Source organism: Panthera pardus, unplaced genomic scaffold (genome assembly GCF_024362965.1).
Source record: "Panthera pardus isolate Hobbes unplaced genomic scaffold, ASM2436296v1 HiC_scaffold_21, whole genome shotgun sequence".
NCBI classification, from domain to species: Eukaryota; Metazoa; Chordata; class Mammalia; order Carnivora; family Felidae; genus Panthera; species Panthera pardus.
In genome coordinates this window covers 13,614,297-13,622,102 of record NW_026526777.1, presented here as the reverse complement: position 1 = coordinate 13,622,102, position 7,806 = coordinate 13,614,297, and the positions used below count along the sequence as shown (strand labels likewise).

Genomic DNA, 7,806 nt, shown 5'->3' with positions numbered 1-7,806 from the left:
ATTTCTTTTGGAAGGTTTTTGTCCATTGTACTGCTATTTGATTATCCGAGAGCAAGTTTCTATGAATACCTCTCTTTAAAATGACTTTTGAAGTGGAGAGTTCAAATCTATAATGAATACCAGGAATGAAAGAGTTTCACACCCTAAAAGGAACAGGTCATGACTATCAAAGGAGACATACTGGTAGTAAATTTCCCAGGTAAGACACCACAAACAGCAAATATTTATTTGTCACCCACTCTGTGCCCAGTTCTCATTTTCTTTTACTTTATCTCTTTAGTGATCGAATCAGCATCTTGACTTTGAACTATCTGTGTGTCCTTATTTCATTAAATAAAATCTCTCTTCTCAGATCTAGAGCTTCACCGACAATAATTTCCACACATTTGTCCCATGGACACCTCAAATAGAGACAGTCTCAGATTCTCCTTTCCACCCACCTTATAATTGTACTTTCTTCCAACACTTCCCACCCATGTGCAGAGTGGCTGCTCTCAGTCTTGTAATTCAACACACCTGGAAGATCCTGAGAGCAGATGAAGGACAATGGGATTGGAAAAGAAGAAGTGAACACACAAGATGGAGAAAGAGAAGGTGAGAAAACAAGCAAAAGATGGTTATAATTGTCCGGGCATGACGGGATAAAGGTTTGGAACAGGGAACATGTGTGACCACTCTGTAAACGAATGAACGAATGACTAAATGACTATGTGTATGTAGTTTGTCTGTTTGGTTTACCAAGAAAAATAATAGGACAGGGGTGCCCAGGTGCCTTAGTCAGTTGAGAGTCTGACTCTTGATTTTGGGTCAGGTCATGATCTCAGGGTTGAGGTGTTGAGCCCCCCGTTGGGCCCTGCGCTGAGCGTGGAGCCTGCTTGAGATTCTCTCTCTCTCCTGCTCTTCGCCGCTCATGCTCTCTCTCTAAAATATAAATAAATAAATAAATAAATAAATAAATAAATAAATAAATAAATTCTTTAGAAAATAAGAATAATAGGGCAAAGAAGAGACATTGAAAGGAATAGAACTGATGTGTTAGCTCTTATTTAAAATACATGGTATCATCAGTTTTTATTTTTTGTTAAGAAGTCACAGAGTGTGTTCATTTCTATTAAAAGCGTGGAGGGAATGTAAAATCTGAAAATCATGACCATTTTCAAACTAATTGCGGTTTGGCTCCATGTGGTTTGCAGCAAGGAAGATGAGTGCTGCTGTTTCGGTGTGGACTCCACTCTGAGCCATGCTTTGGAAACATCAGCAACTTATTCTTCACTGTGTGGCTCTTGAGAATGTCTTTCCTAGGCTTGGCCTATCACCCTCAATTCCTATTCCTTTATAAAAGCACGTGGCGACGTGTCCAAAGATGGAATGTCGACACAGTGATACTTTTCTAGAAAATTAAAGATATTTCTGGGCCAGCTGATGGGCATACATGAATTTTAAATTGCATCTTATGCTTAGCTATTAAAATATGCCAGTAACATAAATTCCCCTTTGAAGCTATTCTCCTATTTCTTTGAAAATAAAATGTTGGGGTGTCTGGGTGGCTCAGTCAGTTAAGTGACTGACTTTGGCTCCGGTCATGATCTCATGGTTCCTATGTTCAAGCCCCGCATCTGGCTCTGTGCTGACAGCTCAGAGCCCGGAGCCTACTTCGGATTCTATGTCTCCTTAGCTCTCTGCCCCTCCCCCACTCACACTCTGTCTCTCTTGCAAAAATAAGTAAACACTAAACTTTTTTTTTTTAAAGAAACAAAATGTTAAAGAAAAGACAATGTTACAATTGTAATGCAGAAAAAAGATAAGGTTCTCAGAAGAGTGTCTTGTTCTGGATCAATCATAACTAAAAAATATCTGTCACAATGCCTTAAAACTTCTTACATGATAGGGGCACCTGAGCGGTTCAATTGGTTAAGCTCTTGATTTTGGCTCAGGTCGAGATTAGCCCTCATGGGGCTCTGTGCTGACAGCTTGGAACCTTCTTGGGATTCTCTCTCTCTCCCTCCCTCTACCCCTCCCCTGCTCGTTCTCTCTCTCTCTCTCTTTCAAAAATAAACTTAAAAAAACATATGGGATTAATAAATCCTGAGACATTTCAATGTAATCTCTCAAATATTATGTCACACAGAAAGTCAACAGTGGTGAGACGAGGATTCAGTACTCCTGACCCAAATCCTCTCCCTCTTTCATGCTTACCAAATGAGGTTTCCAAGACCTTATAAAATCACCAAAAGATGTCCTGCCCTGGTGTCTCCCATACAAAATAGCTGTTGAGGTCAATGAGAGTTCTTTGTCTATAGCAATCTCAGAGATGGCTTAGAGGTTTTATTTCACCGGGAAAAACAACATGTTTGCCAATCTGATCTGGGTTCATTTGCTCTACTTTTGGAGGAAAAAAAGGAGAATAAAAATATACGTTCTTTCTGTGATTTTTCTCCCAGACATTTCCCTTTTTATTTCTCAGGCCAAGTAGGCTGCCATCTGAATGGGAATATGAGGCGCCATGACCTTTTTCACCCACCCGTTATGCAGAGTCAGTTTTCCACCACTTAGAATTTAGTGCATCTTTGGCGAAGCCTGACAGGTACATGGAGGGTCGGTGGAGGAGGTTGGAGGAAGGTAAGAAGGCTAAGAAAGCAACCACATAATTTACAATCCTCATGCCCATAAGAGCACAGCAAGCAGGTAAGGTCGAGCATGCTGTCACAGAGGCACCAGCCAGGCCTCCAAAAGCTACAGGATCTCATTTCATTATCCCATGACCTGCATTGCAGTGCACAGACATCTCACTCTAGGACCATGGCTAATCTACTGTGACAGAATGGGACAACAAGAGCAAAATCGTATACCTTCACTTCCCAGTAACAAGGAGGCTGAATGCAAACCACAGAACCAACATTGCCTGGGGGCCAACATTCTTTTGGAGAACAGCCATGAAGAGTTAGAATCTGTAGAACTTAATGATCAAACTCTGATTCGGTGACTTCACAGTTGTGACCACAGTGCTACATAGCTCTTAAGGGCATTGGCTCTGGGTTCAAATTCTGCCATCTGTGAGCTCCATAACCTTCACTTTGACATGTCTCATTTCAGCTCCCTTAATTATAACGTGGTGATCAGAATAGAGCCAAATGCTTAGGGTTGTTAAGAGAAACGAAGAGACTAATCCATGTAAAATGCATAGCACAGGACATGGTCTCTAGTAAGCACACACTAAATACTAGCCTTTAGGATTATGGCAGATACTTCATCAGTGTGTCTTTGATATGCCTCCCTATTTCTTTAGGTCAAGCTACGTATTTTTTGGCTATTCATCTTTCGCTACTAAAGAGAGTCTCTTCAATTTCTATAGATTGGCCTAATCAACTTGCCAAGTCACGACAATGAAAAGCTCACATCTTGACCAATGCCATCACAATTATCTGAATAACTGAGGAAATAGTTACAAGTGTGGTTCTGAAAAGGAGAGATTAACCAAATGTTCCCAGCGTGCTCCAAACATTCTGCCTTCATTGCTTATAATCGGTTCTTACCCAGCTCACCTTGGGATAGTGTAAAATCACAGTACAGAAACAACTGAAGGAAAATAATTAATCTCATGTGCTGCTTTGCCATTTAGAAAACATAATATCGCAGCAGATCATAAATAATATCTTATAGTAAAGAGTCCCATTAACATTAGAGAATGCTGCAGATTCTGAAACTCCTCATTCAGATCGGGCTTTGTATCAGAGATTCCTTTTGTTACTGGACAGGGAAATACAGGGGGTAGCAGTCAACATTCACTCTTTCCCTTTTAGATTTGAAAAGAAAATGATCCACAGGGATATTTTTGATCTACAGTGAAATGTAATATTCTGTTCAGGAGGTGACATAAGTATCACTATTTTGGGCGTGGGGAGGTGGCGGCAGAGAGGACCCTGCATATTTTTTGCTTGTTTCCTCTCTCATCAACTGGAAACATGACAGTGTTAGTAGCAAACCTTCTATCCAGTGTATAAAAACCCAGCACTTAGGCATTTTTGAGTGATAATTCAATAGGATTAAATTACACTCATGTGACAGGTCAACCTCACTAATGAGGTACATTTCAGTAAACTGTTGACAGAACTGTCTGGAAGGTTTCTTTAATTTACCAACATGTAAGAACATGGGAAAAGCATTAGTCAACTAGATGAAGATGAATAAGTAGTGAGGTCTAGGGGTATTTTACATTAATATCTGACAACCTGAAAGGGTTTTTGTCACCTGCTCTGCTTAGCCCAAGGCAGGCACAGAAAAACTGGTACCTGTTAGTGTGAATGACTTACCAAAGCAATGAAAGGAATTATCCTAAAGAGGGCTGAGTGGAAAATATGTTAGAGAGATTTCTTTTCCTTCCAGTTAACAGGAAGAGTGTTCCTCACAACGTGGGCGATGGTTGCAATAAAGTTAAAAGACTGTTTCAAACCTCTTCAGACAGCTACACCAACACTTTCATTCTTGGGATCCTTTGAGTTTGTCCTTACAGAGGAAAACACCTATCTTTATATAGTCATGTATTGACTGGGAATAATGTAAGGTTATTCTTGTCCAACTAAGTAATTTATTCCAAGCCAAGGAAAGAGAGAAAATATAGGAAACACGGAAGAACAATAAGAAAGACAAGGAAATCTGCTCATTAAGGTATCAGATACTTACAGAAAAGCTTTCATAGCTGAGATCACACTGGCCAATAAGAAGAGGGCCATGTAATCATTTGCATCCTTTGGAAAATATTCTGAAACTATTGTTTCTCTAGTGGCAAGCAATATGGCTGAAGAGAAAAAGCAGATTAACTTCAGGTTAATGGATGAACATGGTAACCAACCAGTAGGGGTGTTAACAGATTCCAAAATAGACATCTGGGTTCCAAGATCTACCCGTTTCAACAGTTACTCTCTAGGAGCACCTGGGTGGCTCAGTTGGTTAAGCATCCGACTTCAGCTTAGATCATGATCTCACAGTCTGTGAGTTTGAGCCCCGCGTCTGGCTCTGTGCTGACAGCTCGGAGCCTGGAGCCTGCTTCCCATTCTGTGTCTCCCTCTCTCTCTGCTTCTCCCCTGCTGGTGCTCTTTCTCTCAAAAATAAATAAATGTTAAAAAATTTAAAAAATAGTTATTCTCTATATCTAATCATACTAAAAATCTTAATTTACAGATGTCTTCATAAGACAAGTTATGCTATGAAGGAAAGGTGGGAGCAAAGATGGAAATACTATCTGACTGCATCTATTGGTCAGAAATTATTCTAAACAACTGAGCGCTTTAGAAGGATTAAGAGAAAAAAAGAATTAAGGCAGTAATGACGCCTATAACTCTTGAGTATCAAACATATTACAGGAGACTATGAATTTAGCTACTCCATGCCATCAGCCAATTTAGAAAGCACACCTATTTAGCTTTGAAAGCAGAATAAGCTTCATAGCATTTCCTTGTAGCAAGTTACATTTCTCATTTCACCTTGATATGGCTCTTGCTCTAATGATTTAGCATTTCCAGAATACACAGTGATTTGTTGGAGGTCCCTGGGAGACAGGCTAGGAGAGAGAAGATGGAAAGATTTAAAGAGTAAGAAACCAAACTTTTACACTGGGCCAGCTAGAAGTACACTACCTGAGTGGTAAGAAAGGTGAGGAAATCATTCAGTGTTGTTGTCAACACACACACATACACACACACACACACACACACACACACACACATAAACCTTCAAGCTGGACCCTGGAGTAAGAGAGAAATTCTGCCAACAGAAAAACTCTAAGAGGTCTGAAAACACTGAAAAGGTGTTTGCCAAACAGAAGGGAACTATCACAAAAGGGATACTGCACCAACAGGGTAAAACTTACTTTGCTGGTCTCAGATACGATTTCTGACTCTGAACATTATTTTCGGTATCAGTAATGATCATAATGACAATAATTACTAACATTTGCCCCATGCTCTGCTATTCACAAAGAACTTGCATCACCTCACTTGTTCCTGTGAGGTAAGTAGGGTCAGTTTTTTTTTTATAACACCTGACAGGTGAAGAAGTTGACTTCAGCAATTCCCATTTCGGGGCGCAAAGCTGCCGAGTAAAACAGAAACTCAGGTCCTCTGCCTCCAAATCCAAGTACTTTTTTCACTGTGCTAAACTATACCAAAATATCAATTGGTAGAATATCCGGAGGCAACGTTGCAGATTCTGATGAGGGCTGATACAACCCAAGTGGGAATCAAATATCCCAGAGGGCATTTGATCTGAGTAGTCCTTATAGAGAATTCTAGAGGAAGGACTCCAGATCCCTACACCCAGGCTAGGTGTCTGGGAGAAAAGCAACTTGATTCTTTTACTTTCCCCTGACTATGTAAAAGAAATAAAGAAGGGGGCAATTTCCAATGTACAATACAATTTTCATTTCCAATGAACAATATAAGATTAAAATAAAGACAAACTAGCAGCAAAGAAAATAATTTAGAGCAGTTTAGAATTCACACCTATAAAATATTTTAGTAAAAAGGTCTTAGTTGAAAATATTCACTTTAACAGTGATACTTTTACACAGAATGTGTATATAGGCGTTGGTAAATCTTGGGCCATACTTACATATAATATGGTTCTGGGGTGCCTGATGGCTTGGTTGTTTGAGTGTCCAACTCTTAGTTTTGGCTCAGGTCATGATTTCATGGACACGGGGTCAAGCTCCGAGTTGGGCTCTGCACTGAGCGTGGAGTCTGGTTGGGATTCTCTCCCCCCCCCCTTTCTCTCTCTCTCTCTCTCTCCTTCTGCCCCCCTCCCCTGCTCATGCTCTCTCTCGCTCTCACTCTCTCTTAATAATAATAATAATAATAATAATAATAATAATATGGTTCTAAACAGTTTTAGGTTAAAAAGGCTGTTCTGGCTGTTACTCTGACCATGTAACCCTCAACTGTCAAATAATAGCTTGATGTAAATAGTTTTAAAATTAAAAATAGACAACCAAACTTTGTGTAATATTGACTCAGCTAGCTAATCAATGATTCTGGAAAGCTTTGATAACACTCATAGGTGATAATAGATTTTTTGACTGCTTACTATGAGTTAGAAACTGTGCACTTATAAGCATTATGTAATTTCATCCCCCCATAATTCTGTGGAGGTTGGTGCTGTCATTAGCCACACAGAATATGCAAAAAGCCTGCTGAGGGCATAGGTACACTGTCTACACTGCACAGCTAGTCATCAGCAGGGCCACCACTTGAATCCAGGTCTGTATTATTCCAGAGTCCAGCCCCTTGACCATGCTGGCTTGGCTTTACTTTGGCCACATCCTGCTTCTCAGTGAACTTTCTAATGTTTTGCTATATTACTCATTCTGGCTATCTAACCTAAAGATAGCTTAGTTTGGAAAGACAGAACGAAGTTCAATCAACTGGAAGCAAAATGGAATATACAATAGATAATTTAAAAAGTCTACTTTCTGATCAATGGGGAAAGTTGGTGCCAAGCTGAGGAACCAGTACATGGCCAGGAATAGTACCAGAAGTGGTTCCCTTTTAATCTTCTAGATAAACTTGAATTTGTATGCCAATATGTATTACAAAGATTTTAATCCTGTTTATAATAGGAAAAAACACTTGTATGGAACCAAAGGAATAAATACATTCTGACAATTATATGTAATAGAATATATATAACCATGAAAAGAAATTAAGTAGATTCATATGTGCTAATACAGATCAATTACTAAGATGTATTGTTAAGTTCAAAATCCAGGTGTTAAGTAGTATGTCTGGTAATGTTACAAATATTTCTTAAAGGATA

General features: G+C 39.5%; 1 long non-coding RNA gene across 4 annotated transcripts in view; it reads right to left on the bottom strand.

Annotated features, from left to right (window-relative positions):
- Positions 1-715: 715 nt before the first annotated feature.
- LOC109276579 (uncharacterized) overlaps positions 716-7,806 on the bottom strand; it is a 31,360-nt gene continuing 24,269 nt past the window's right edge. For all 4 annotated transcript variants that reach the window (XR_008424545.1, XR_008424546.1, XR_002084734.2 and 1 more), the window contains 2 exons: positions 4,681-4,795; positions 716-919 (listed from right to left, as the gene is read on the bottom strand). This is a non-coding gene — a long non-coding RNA (uncharacterized LOC109276579). The remainder of the gene's footprint in view (positions 920-4,680; positions 4,796-7,806) is intronic.